This window comes from Zophobas morio, unplaced genomic scaffold (genome assembly GCF_036711695.1).
Source record: "Zophobas morio isolate AGI-343-1 ecotype UQ-CSIRO unplaced genomic scaffold, CSIRO_AGI_Zmor_V1 ptg000028l, whole genome shotgun sequence".
In the NCBI taxonomy this organism is placed as follows: Eukaryota; Metazoa; Arthropoda; class Insecta; order Coleoptera; family Tenebrionidae; genus Zophobas; species Zophobas morio.
This window is the reverse complement of record NW_026972133.1, coordinates 2,328,516-2,340,416: the sequence shown is the minus strand read 5'-3', so window position 1 is coordinate 2,340,416 and position 11,901 is coordinate 2,328,516. Positions and strand designations below refer to the sequence as shown.

Genomic DNA, 11,901 nt, shown 5'->3' with positions numbered 1-11,901 from the left:
CGTCTCCCCTTCGTTACCTCGCACCCGCCCCTGCCGCCCCGGCGGCGGTTCAGCCGTCCCAGGCCCAGCGCCGGCTCCGCGCTCGTTAGCTCAAATATTTACGACACGTTTAACATTCATGTGTATAGACAGTAACAAGAGGTGTAATTAATGAACGTGCGGCCGCGCTCCGCCCATGGGTCGGCCCATATGGACGCCGTCCCATCGGTACCGTACCTCGCCTCCGTCGGCAGTGGCTGCCCCGCTTTATTGACTGACGGTGTACTCAAGCGCTGCTACACGTTTCGACACCTGCTACTCTGCTGATGCCACTAAAGCGATAATTACACACGAGACGGACAAATTATACGGTGTGTTCCGAAAGAGCGGCACGCGCGCGGTGTGGTGGGTGAGAGTGAGAGTGGACGCTTCAACCCCCGATGGACGGTGGATGCTGCGGCGGAGAACGTTGATGTAAGTGGGGGGCGGTGCGGGAGAGTTTCGGGACACGCTGTGGCTGTGCAAGTGTGGTGCAAAAAATAGCATACAGAAAATATTAGATTTTTTGTTGGTGGCTAAAATGTTTCCTGTTGGAATTTTTTGACTGATCGAAAATTAATTAATAGACGTTAAAAAGAGCACGAAAAAACAACGAAAGTTAATTACCTAAAATAATTAACACATAGACAAACTACAGCGTTTTGTAAATTGCGTATCGGTTACACTTAAAAAATTATATCAGAAAAACTAATTACAAATTAATTGGTTTTCGATTTTTTTGGGTCGAGGAATTTTAATCTTGTATACACCCTATAATAAAAGGAGCGAATCGAGTATGCAATGTCAATTAATACATAGCAAAAAAGTAGTTCTTGTTTTCTTACTCGAATTCAAGATTAAGAGTCTTTTGTACGTAGGTATACCTTAAAAACCTGATCGACGCTTTCGTTGACTAATTACGATGTTAAGGATCATGAATATGTAAGTATGGGCTTATCGAGAACGGAATCAACTTCTTGCGTTTTTTAATTTTAATGGGTTTAGTGTTCACGTGTAAACCACTGAAATAAAAAGAGTGTTTTAAAGCTTGTAAGGTGTTTAGATTGAATACAAAATTAAACGTGAAAAAAAAACAAAAATTCTATGTAGTGTAGGTGAAAATAACTAAAGAAAGTGGATTTTTGAAAATATCAAAATTCTATTACATCACACTGGAATTATTAAAATATTATAAAACTGAGAACATCGCAACACAAATTCAAATCCGAAATTGGTTAAAAACGCATTTATAAACACATTGCGAATCAAGACAAATTTTTCAAAAAACTAAGTTGCTTTTCAAAATTTTCAGCTGATTATGTGTAAACTATTTATAATGATTTATGGTGAAAAATTAATTATGAGCATTGCAAAATTTGAAAAATTCAAGAAAAATATGTACGATTTTGTTAAAAATGAAAATCGGAGTTTTTTAGTTTGGCAAATTATAAAAATGGTTTTTGAAATTTTGACAAAAATGTGTATAAATTTGACAGACGTGAATGTATTCTAAAATAGATTTCCAAAAAATAAAAATGTTGCACAGGTTAAATAAAATAACACTGTTCAAAGCTTATAAAAGATTCCAAAAAAACTCGAACTTCTCTTTAATCTGAAGCACAATAGATATATAGGGCATATTTTTCATTAAAAATTGCTTTTAATTTATTTTGAGATGACTTTATTCGTGTTTAGGGAGGGATGAAGTGTATTATTTTTAGAATGCAAAACTCTACAGGGTGATGAAAAAATGACGGATACCTATGTTCAATTTTACGTTGTTAAGAAGGCTATGAAAAACTCGAAAAAAATGGTAAAAAAAATGTCTGAACCAAATTTTCGAAAATCTTAATTCTTCGAAATTAATTTAAAAATTAACTGAAAATCTAAAATTCCGATAAAAATTGTCAAAAATGACTTGTGTCAGTATTGAAAAATGACGGTATGGATCGTATTCTAGTAAATTATTATTAAATTATTAATAACTAATTTTTTAACTGTCAGACAGTTCATTAAATCAAATCAGAATTACGAAGTTAATTCTTCAATTTTGGTGTTAAATATTTTCAATAGTTTAAATTTTTGGAACCATTTTTTTCGAGTTCTTCAAAGCCTTCTTAACAACGTATCATCGAGCATAAACATCATTTTTTCATCACTCTGTATGTAATTGGTAGATAATATAAATCGGAACTTCGAACAATTTTCTTAATATGTATATAGGGCGAATTATATTAAAACAAGTCAATGATCAGAATAGTAGAGGACTATATTCCAAAATTATTTTTAACCATACAGAGTGTCCAGTTTTTAAGATGTAACGCAACTCAGTTTTTTTAAGTAAAACACTATATATTTTTACATATGCTCATTAGACTTTTGTTAGATTTTACCTATAACTACAGTTTACTTTTGAAACACCGATGCGGCGTTGCCGCGTTGTTCCAATTTTCTTGAAATGTTTTGAAAATGGAAGGGTTTACAAAAAAAATCGCAACAGGGTTGTTTTCAAAATTTGTGTTACAATATTTTGTGGAAAGATATTAGAAATACCTACACGCTTTGTTATGGTATCAATTAAATCAAATTTTAATGTACAGAGTGTTTATAAAAAATTATAAAATTTTTAGTATTTTTAATCAACTTTAAATATAGAAAATAGCAATAAAATATGGGACGTCCTACTTGAAAAAACAGAAATATGGATTTTTGAAAATTGTAATATGTTTTTTTATAAACACTTTGTATACGAAAATTTAATATCAATTATACTACAACAAAGTGCATACTTTTATTTGTCTCTCCATAAAATATTGTACTACGGATTTTAAAAATAACTCTAGTGCGATTTTTTTTGTGAAGTCTAAAAAATTTGAAGTAAATTGGAACAACGTGACAACCTCGCATCGGAATTTCAAAATTCAAATGATATTGTAAAAAATAACCCTAGTGCGATTTTTTTTGTGAAGCCTAAAAAATTTGAAGTAAATTGGAACAACGTGACAACCTCGCATCGGAATTTCAAAATTCAAATGATATTGTAAAGCCTAATAATAAACCTGTAAAATATATAAGGTGTTTCATTAAAAAAAACTGCGTTGTGTGTTACGCCTTAAAAACAAAACACTCTTTAAGTAACACTAATAATAATAATAATAGAATGACTGTGTTCCCAGGAATTCTAGAAAACTGTTTTACCATCTAGATCTAGAAAAATGTTAGAATCCGCATTTAAAATTCCGCAGTTGCCAAGAGTCAATAGTTTGGACATCTTTTTTTATAAAATCACCAAGAGCCAGATGAAAATGGTAAACCTACATTTTCGTATTCTATGAAATCTGCAACATTAAAAAAACGCGAAAGATAATCACAGTGAGATTTTTTTTCCTTAGGAATGGTTTGAGAAGAAAAAATTATATTATTTCCATATTTTTGAAAAAAATGGTTGAAATTTGGTAAAAATTTGACGTCGAGTAATTAAAAAAATCAAAACATCAACTACAAGCGCTTCTTCAAAAAATGTTTCTGATGTTTAGTGGAAAAAGTATGGGGCTCATTTCCAATTCCTATTTTTTTTTCTCGTAAACACATTCTTGGCGAAATGCATAATTTCTGTGTAGGATTGAAAGTGAATTTTTTAAAAAATCGTAAAAATTGCTATATTTCAATTGGATACTAGTAACGCCCACCCGCCCTCTATTTTTGTGGAAGATATGTGATTTGCCGAAAACAGTCTTATCTTAGCTAGTACTAGCCCCGCCCACCCCGTTCTTCTCATCCTACCGACTAATTTTAATTCTCTTCAGCATAAGATCATTCATTTCATTCAAACCGAATAAATCAATCACTGAAATAGAGGCAGGGTGGGTGGGCGGGGCTAATTTTGTCTTGCCAAGATAAGACTGATCTTGCCAAATTATATACCCTTTACCCTTTATTTTCTTAGAAAGTAGGTAATTTGCCAAAATCAGTTTTATCTGTAAAGTATTCGCCCCGCCCACCCACCCTTTGTTTTCTTAGGGGATATGTCATTTGCCAAAATCAATTTTATCTAATCAAGTACTAGCCCCGCCCACCCACCCTCTATTTTTTACAGTGTATGTGATTTGCCAAAATTAGTTTTATTGTAACAAGTACTAGGAATGCAAGAGTTTTTAACACAAAATTTTAAAATTTTTGTCAATGTCTACAAAAGAAAAAAATAATACAATTTGGAATTCGGTATGTAATTAAAACTCAAATTTTCTATAGTGACTAATTCTACAGTTTGAAATTCTAATAATGCCGAATTTGTCAAAAAAAATTATTTGTGAAAATGTTGAATTTTTGGAAAACCAATTTTAAGACACTAAATGAATGAAAACTGGAGTCTGAAGAATTCAAAATCATAAAATATTTTATTGTATTAGGTGTAGCAAATTGTTATCAAATTGTATATATTTTCAAAAAAAAAACTGGAAACAGGTCAACGATCTAAACTTGAATTTAAAATTTTGAATGTTAAAATTACTCTGGTGACACAATTTGTGATATTATTTTGTTTCTGGTTGCAAAATATTCTTACATAACGTTAGTGTAAACTTTCAAATAGTAAATTAAGTACTTGTTCTTCAAAAAAGTTTATTAAAAAAAATCGATGACGTCACACCTTTGACAACCTGAATATTTTACTGAAACGTAAGCTTTTTGCTATTTCGTTCTCGAATTTTCCATTCATACCACAACCGGACCCATTTCTGGCCAAAAATCCCCAGATTCGGCCCCAGTCGCCGTCTCTAATTAAATTACGCCTTCTCTTTTTGCCAACATTAAGGAAGCCATTTATTATCCTCGGGCACTTAACGAGCACATTAGCATAGTACTAAAATGCATCCATTTTGAAACTTTTATTCCAGCTCATTAAATTTTACAGTTTTTTTTGTCGACTTTGTTGCCTCGATGCATAATGCATTACGACATCCATACATGTGCACCATATCAATAAATAATCGTTATGACCGACCAAGGAAACTCGAAAACTCAACCCTATATACAGGTACATAGGACGAACCGCGTCACAAAAATTATCAAAACAAACACTGTAACAGCTCTAATTAAACATAATTACATTGCGATAAGAACCCATAAGTGCCCTTATCTGGTTCCACGCTATTATAATATATAGCTTGCAAAATTTAAACGAACGTACACTTCATCATTATGTATTTATGCTAAACTGTATCAAGTAATAAATGTTAAGCAGCTCAGACTTTAGTTTTTATTTCGTTTCAATATCTGTGACCTGTCAATGCTTATTCGAAAGAGTTTGCCGCCTCGTCGAAACGGTGGTCGAAGTAGCGTCCAAAATTTGATTTTATTGTTGTACCGTGTCGATTAACCCGCGCTCGCGAAAGCTCTACCCTATCGATAAAGCCACGTCTTTTTATTGGTCGTAAAAATGGAAATGCACGGCGTTCTTGATTGCGTCTATTAATTAAACGTATTGTGCGTGTCGGTAATCGGTGCAGCCGATAACGTTTGCCGTTTTTATTTATCTAATGCACTTCCGGCTGAAACACGAAAAAAGAGAGAAGCTCGTTTGAATAAAAATTAAATGTAGTGCCGTAAGTAATGTCACAACGTTGGGATATGTGTGGCTCTCAAGGTCCGGGTGATAAAACTGTCAGCTGGACGTTTTAATTAAGTATTTACGTTCGAGGGAATTAAAATGTGATAAATGAATAAAATGGATATGGATTTAATTAAAGTATTTAAATTTGAATAAATATTATAATTTTGAAAAATGTTCTACGTTTGTATATGCCTACTTACATATTTTGCATTTATGGTTGCGTTTGCATAATTTTCTCATTTGTTTGCAAGTAATTATGTGAGTCTGCCATACAACTTGTGTAAAGAGTCAACATATTATAAATATGGCTTGACTGGGAGAATTTCATTTATTCGGCGTTGTTTTCGCGTTTGGTGACGTCTTTTTATTAGTACAAATTTTGAGCGACGACGTGAGTCTAAAAGAGGGCAGCGAAAGAATGCCCAACATAGCCTTTATTGCACATTAACATAAGTAATTTATCTGGCGTCATTAACGTCACCCGACTGTCATCATGTTCTCGTACGTTGTTCCCATCACCTACCCGCATAATTATGAAAATGAAATTCTCCCATAAATTCGCGACAAGAATTTAATTCCAGCTGTCACTTGACCTTAATAAGCAACATATTAATTACTCGTAGCGAACTCATAAAGGACAAATACGGCACTGACACTCAACCCACTCCGCACAATTAATTAACCCAATCAAAAATGTAAAACGCGCACCTCGTACTCGAACACCAATTACAGATAACACAAATTGCCTCAAATTACCTCAATTACGTTAGCATCTGATTCGATAAACAAACAAACAAAAGAAATCACTTTTTCTCACTTTAGATATTCAAACAGGGTGCAATTACAGTATCGCTGATATGCTAACGACCTTTGAACAGCGCATATTCGACGCATACTTGGCCCGTGTATTACACTTTCAAATTCGCGCTTAATTACGTTAATCTTATCGTAAAAATATTCGTCTGGCGCGAAATGGGTTTATGACATAACGCGTTTACAAGGAAAATGCTACTTTAGTAATTAAGAATGCAAAAAACACGGTTCCCACAGATTTTTTTCCAAATTGAGTAGATGAAATTCGTCCTTTCTGCTACAGAATCATTTGCAGAGAGTGTCGGTGTCTAGTCCCCGAGTGGAACGAAAATATTTAGTAATAACTGAAACTACCGACCCGAATACTTTAAAATTCAAAGTGTATATTAAAATTGTCCTGAAGATGGACTAATTCTACCCGAAATTTTCCCATTTGTCAATAATATTGTTAAATAAATTCTACTGAATTGTAGAACTTGACAAGCTTCTATTGTTTATTTACATCAAAAGTTTATCAAAAAATAAATACACAAATTCGGATATTTTTACTTATTTGTGAAATATCTGGAAGACTATTCTTTCAAATTTTAGTAGGATATTGAGTTTACTAAGTTACATATTCAGCCCCTCTGGAAACTTGATGACGTCATCTCAAAAAATTATTAAAATCAACTTTTTCTTAGACATTTCGGGAACTGAATACTAGTGCTAAAATATAAAGTTTAATTTAGGATAAAACTACCTGTTCTATCGAGAGAGCAATAAAAAACACGATCAAAGACAGCTACGGATTTTTGAAGATTTGTCTTTGATAGAATTTTTGTCTTGTTAGATTAAAGTTTGATTTGAAAATGATCGATCAACAACAAACTTTCAAAAATCCATGGCTGTCTTTGAATATGTTTTTTTGCTCTCTCGTAGTAAGTTAGTACTGCAATTAGTTGAATATCAAAGAAATCCAAATCATTTTTTTTTAAGTTCACTTGATTTAGAAATAAATTACAATTAAATCCCATCAGTTTGAAATAAAAATTTTCCATGCTGTATAGTCAGCTAGAAATTCTGCTTGAGTACAGGACAAACGATACGGCGACGAAAATCTTTACCTAATTATAACCGAAACTACTGAACCGAATACTTTAAAATTCTAAATGTATATTAAAATATCGTGAAGATGGATTAAGTCTACCCGAAATTTTCCCATTTGTCAATAATATTGTGAAATAAATTCTATTGAATTGTAGAACTTAAAAAGCTTCTATTGTTTATTTACATCAAAAGTTTACTAAAGAATAAAAACATAAATTCGGATATTTTTACTTATTTGTGAAATATATGGAAGAATATTTTTTTAAATTTTAGTAGGATATTGAATTTACTAAGTTACATATTCAGCCCCTCTGGAAACTTGATGACGTCATCTCAAAAAATTATTAAAATCAATTTTTTCTCAAGCATTTCGGGAACTGAATACTAGTGCTAAAATATAAAGTTTAATTTCGGAAAAAACTAACCTGTTCTACCGAGAGAGCAATAAAAAACACGATCAAAGACAGCTACGGATTTTTGAAGATTTGTCTTTGATAGAATTTTTGTCTTGTTAGATTAAAGTTTGATTTGAAAATGCATCAATCAACGACAAACTTTCAAAAATCCATGGCTGTCCTTGAATATATTTTTTTTTGCTCTCTGGTAGTAAGATAGTACTGCAATTAGTTGAATATCAAAGAAATCCAAATCATTTTTTTTAAGTTCACTTGATTTAGAAATAAATTAAAATTAAATCCCATTAGTTTGAAATAAAAATTTTCCCACGCTGTATAGTCAGCTAGAAATTCTGCGTGAGTACAGGACAAACGATACGGCGACGAAAATCTTTACCTAATTATAACCGAAACCACTGAACCGAATACTTTAAAATTCTAAATGTATATTAAAGTTATCGTGAAGATGGATTAATTCTACCCGAAATTTTCCAATTTGTCAATAATATTGTGAAATAAATTCTATCGAATTGTAGAACTTGACAAGCTTCTATTGTTTATTTACATCAAAAGTTTACTAAAGAATAAAAACATAAATTCGGATATTTTTACTTATTTGTGAAATATATGGAAGAATATTTTTTTAAATTTTAGTAGGATATTGGATTTACTAAGTTACATATTCAGCCCCTCTGGAAACTTGATGACGTCATCTCAAAAAATTATTAAAATCAATTTTTTCTCAAGCATTTCGGGAACTGAATACTAGTGCTAAAATATAAAGTTTAATTTCGGATAAAACTAACCTGTTCTACCGAGAGAGCAATAAAAAACACGATCAAAGACAGCTACGGATTTTTGAAGATTTGTCTTTGATAGAATTTTTGTCTTGTTAGATTAAAGTTTGATTTGAAAATGCATCAATCAACGACAAACTTTCAAAAATCCATGGCTGTCCTTGAATATATTTTTTTTTGCTCTCTGGTAGTAAGATAGTACTGCAATTAGTTGAATATCAAAGAAATCCAAATCATTTTTTTTAAGTTCACTTGATTTAGAAATAAATTACAATTAAATCCCATTAGTTTGAAATAAAAATTTTCCCACGCTGTATAGTCAGCTAGAAATTCTGCGTGAGTACAGGACAAACGATACGGCGACGAAAATCTTTACCTAATTATAACCGAAACTACTGAACCGAATACTTTAAAATTCTAAATGTATATTAAAGTTATCGTGAAGATGGATTAATTCTACCCGAAATTTTCCAATTTGTCAATAATATTGTGAAATAAATTCTATCGAATTGTAGAACTTGACAAGCTTCTATTGTTTATTTACATCAAAAGTTTACTAAAGAATAAAAACATAAATTCGGATATGTTTACTTATTTGTGAAATATATGGAAGAATATTTTTTTAAATTTTAGTAGGATATTGAATTTACTAAGTTACATATTCAGCCCCTTTGGAAACTTGATGATGTCATCTCAAAAATTTATTAAAATCAACTTTTTCTTAAACATTTCGGGAACTGAATACTAGTGCTAAAATATAAAGTTTAATTTCGGATAAAACTACATGTTCTACCGAGAGAGCAATAAAAAACGCGATCAAAGACAGCTACGGATTTTTGAAGATTTGTCTTTGATAGAATTTTTGTCTTGTTAGATTAAAGTTTGATTTGAAAATGCATCAATCAACGACAAACTTTCAAAAATCCATGGCTGTCCTTGAATATATTTTTTTTTGCTCTCTGGTAGTAAGATAGTACTGCAATTAGTTGAATATCAAAGAAATCCAAATCATTTTTTTTAAGTTCACTTGATTTAGAAATAAATTACAATTAAATCCCATTAGTTTGAAATAAAAATTTTCCCATGCTGTATAGTCAGCTAGAAATTCTGCGTGAGTACAGGACAAACGATACGGCGACGAAAATCTTTACCTAATTATAACCGAAACTACTGAACCGAATACTTTAAAATTCTAAGTGTATATTAAAATTATCGTGAAGATGGATTAATTCTACCCGAATTTTTCCTATTTATCAATAATATTGTTGATTGATATTGTGCTAAAATGTTCAGTTTAATTTAGGACAAAACTAACCTCTGTTTAACCTAGAAAGTAGCAAAAAACACGATCAAAGACAGCTATGGATTTTTGAAGATTTGTCTTTGATTGAATTTTTGTCTTGTCAATGTAAAAGTTTGAGTTGAAAATGCAACGATCAAAGACAAACTGTTAAAAATCCGTGGCTGTCATTGAGTATGCTTTCTTTTTGCTCTCTCGTACTAAGTTAGTACTGGAACTACTTAGTTGAATATCAAGGAAATCCAAATCATTTTTTTTACGTCCACTTGATTTAGAAATTAATTACAAATAAATCCCATTAGTATGAAATAAAAATTTCTCTATGCTGTATACCCAGCCAGAAATTCTGCGTGAACACACGATAAACGTTGCTGCGACGAAAATATTTACCTAATTATAACCGAACTACTGAACCGAATACTTCAAAATTCTAAGTGGATATTAAAATTGTTGTGAAGATTGTAAATTCTGTCCGAAACTTTCCTATTTATGAGTAATATTGTTAAATAAATGTTATTGAATTGTATAACTCGACAAGGGTCTATTTTCTTCTTGCATCAAGAGATTATCAAAAAATAAATAAATAAATTGGGATATTTTTACTTATTTGTGGAATATAAGCAAGAATATTCTTTTGAATTTTAGTAGGATATTGAATTTACTAAGTTTATATTCATCCCCTCCGGAAACTTGATGACGTCATCTCAAAAAATTGTCAAAATCAACTGTTTCTGAGACATTTCGTGAAATGCATAATAGTGCTAAAATGTACAGTTTAATTTAGGACGAAACTAATCTGTTTAACCTAGAAAATAGCAAAAAACACGATCACAAACAGTTATGGATTTTTGAAGATTTGTCTTTGGTTGAACTTTTGTCTTGTCAATTTAAAAGTTTGAGTTGAAAATGCAACGATCAAAGACAAACTTTTAAAAATCCGTGGCTGTCATTGATTATGCTTTCTTTTTGCTCTCTCGTACTAAGTTAGTAATGGAACTACTTAGTTGAATATCAAGGAAATCCAAATCATTTATTTTACGTCCACTTGATTTAGAATTTAATTACAAATAAATCCCATTAGTTTGAAATAAAAATTTCTCTATGCTGTATACCCAGCCAGAAATTCTGCGTGAGCACACGACAAACGTTGCTGCGACGAAAATATTTACCTAAATATAACCGAACTACTGAACCGAATACTTTAGAATTCTAAGTGGATATTAAAATTGTTGTGAAGATTGTAAATTCTGTCCGAAATTTTCCTATTTATCAGTAATATTGTTAAATAAATGTTATTGAATTGTATAACTCGACAAGGGTTTATTTTTCCCTTACTTCAAAAAATTATCAAAAAATAAATAAATAAATTGGGATATTTTTACTTATTTTTGGAATATAAGCAAGAATATTCTTTTGAATTATAGTAGAATATTGAATTTACTAAGTTCATATTCATCCCCTCCGGAAACTTGATGACGTCATCTCAAAAAATTGTCAAAATCAACTGTTTCTGAGACAGTTCGTGAAATAAATAGTAGTGCTAAAATGTACAGTTTAATTTAGGACAAAACTAACCTCTGTTTAACCTAGAAAGTAGCAAAAACACGATCAAAAACAGCTATGGATTTTTGAAGATTTGTCTTTGATTGAATTTTTGTCTTGTCAATTTAAAAGTTTGAGTTGAAAATGCAACGATCAGAGACAAACTTTTAAAAATCCGTGGTTGTCATTGATTATGCTTTCTTTTTGCTCTCTCGTACTAAGTTAGTAATGGAACTACTTAGTTGAATATCAAGGAAATCCAAATCATTTATTTTACGTCCACTTGATTTAGAAATTAATTACAAGTAAATCTCAGTAGTTTGAAATAAAAATTTC

General features: G+C 31.2%; 1 protein-coding gene across 1 annotated transcript in view; it reads left to right on the top strand.

Annotated features, from left to right (window-relative positions):
• The first annotated feature begins 213 nt into the window (after nucleotides 1-213).
• The window catches only part of LOC135136935 (homeobox protein aristaless-like), a 167,721-nt gene continuing 156,033 nt past the window's right edge, over nucleotides 214-11,901 (top strand). Inside the window, exon 1 of the mRNA XM_064066429.1 lies at nucleotides 214-453. The gene's annotated coding sequence lies outside the window, so the exon portion shown is untranslated. The remainder of the gene's footprint in view (nucleotides 454-11,901) is intronic.